Here is a 2,124-nt window from a genome sequence, read left to right on the forward strand (position 1 = left end):
AAATGAAATGAAGACCATGGGATGGCTAATAAAGAGGGTTTAGGATCATAGGACATTGTTTTCAATTAGATCAGTAGTTCTAAAACTTGGCTTCTCTACTGAACAGGGATGGCTTGGCGCTGGAGAACGGAACGGGGCCCTTTTGAGGACTGTTCGCTGTGCGATAAAATCTGGGGTTTTGCAGGTCACGCATGGCCCTGAGAGTCCCCTTCCAGTTCCCATAATGGGGAGAAAAAGTGTGCAATAAAGTTCCTGGTTGAACAATTCTACACTACGCTGATTATACCTATATCTATAGAATGCCAGGGTTGTGTGGAGAGGGATGCTAGTGTTGTAATTCATCAGATTTTTGGAAAGACCTCATGGTATGTAATGGCTCATTTTACTATTTCAATATGACATGAATTCCTTCACCCCTAATGTAAAGCAAGCCTGTCTGCTCCTCTGCCTATTGTTGGAGGAGAAAAAGACATAACCAAGGGTGTTTTTCTTTAACATCACAGTGTAAGTCTTCTTTCTTCAATTTTTTTCATCTTCAGTTGTGGTCATATGTACTGCCTTGCACAAAGCGGGGGTCAAAACCAAAATTATAGTGGGAGAAAATTCCTCCCCATGTTCTGTTGCCATGATCTAACATTGAATTTAGTCAGGCATGGTGGTAAGATTCTGTCCTTTTTTCCCCATTGTTCTTGCTTGGTTTTGATTTGTTTGTTTGTACAAATGGTCACATCCCTATTTTTAAAATGCCACCTCATTATTATTTTAAAAAAATTGTCACAACCATATTCACTCCTCTCTCACCCAAAAGTGTGATCCGTGATGTGCCTTTGGCACAATGGTGATGTGAGAAATGTGGCCAACATTGGTTTGCAGAATGAGCAGCCTCCTTTTGTTTTTGTCAACAAGTAGGTCAGATTTTGCTTGAAGGTAGTTCTTAGCGACCTCACATTTGCTGTTTCTTTGCTAAATTTAATTGTTGAGATTTGGGAATAAGAATGTTTCAAACCTTGGTTTCTTAATCATACTGATAGATACTTTCAGCTCCCTCCCACCAATTTGTCACTGAGAGAAGCCACTTGATATAGTACCCTCCGAACTGTTCTGTTTTGGCTGTGACAGTCCTGATTGATCCTCTCTTGTCCCACTTTTTCAGCAGTTTTAAAAACATCCCAGTTTCTCTCTCCTCCTTTCTCTTTCAGCCTCTATCTTTGGCTCACTTGAATTGCTGCAAAATGAGTTCAAAGTGCAAAAGTCATTTGCACTCAGTTAACTCAGTGATAGCAGAGGAGTGGAGGGGGAAGTATCTTGCTCTTCCTATTTCTTGTTGTAAGAAATAGAATCATAGAGTTGTAAGAGACCCCAAGGGCCATCCAGTCCAACTCCCCTGCCATGCAGGAACTCACAATCAAAGCACCTCCAAACACCCCAGCCATATGGTCAATGCTGGGTGCCTCATTCTGACCACAGAATGAGTGACTTGTGGCAGCACTGGGCAGCACAGTGAGAAATGCATGTGAACAGCTGCCTGGTGTTGCAACAGAGTGCCCAAGATAATGGGAGGATGTTGGGACAGTTTTGGGGACAGGATACTTTGAGCTGCTCCCAGAGTATTCCTTCTTGTGCAGACTCAACCTCAAATTGTACTCACTGAAGTAAGCTGAGGACTAAAATGGAAAGTGTGAGGAGAACAGAGAAACCAGAACATGTTAAAAACAGATGATTAATTTCTGGGGGCCCGTACCAAATTGGGACAGTTGGAGAATATAATTTTATGGAGGGTAAGGGGAATGTGATATTGGAAGCTCTGTTGCTCTCACTACAAGGGCCCAAGCATGTGTGGAGCTCTGTTGGGCAATGTGTCATGAACACAGCAGGTGTCATGGCCAGCCAAGATCAGCTCTCGGAGGATGAGGAGGAGGATGAGCCTCCTCCAGAGCAAGGGCTGATTGAGGCAATGCCAGGTGCTGTTCCTGCCCTGCCAGGTCCCAGCTGTGATCCTCCAGTCCCAGAGGAGGAGGTTCAACCAGGTCCTAGTGCCACAGAGAGGCTTCCTTCGGTACCACAGCCTAGTGGTGAGTCTGGAGACAAAGCTTGCCTGCAGGTGCCTTCTTACAAAGAGAGAAG

The sequence above is a fragment of the Sceloporus undulatus genome, chromosome 7 (genome assembly GCF_019175285.1).
Source record: "Sceloporus undulatus isolate JIND9_A2432 ecotype Alabama chromosome 7, SceUnd_v1.1, whole genome shotgun sequence".
NCBI lineage: Eukaryota > Metazoa > Chordata > Lepidosauria > Squamata > Phrynosomatidae > Sceloporus > Sceloporus undulatus.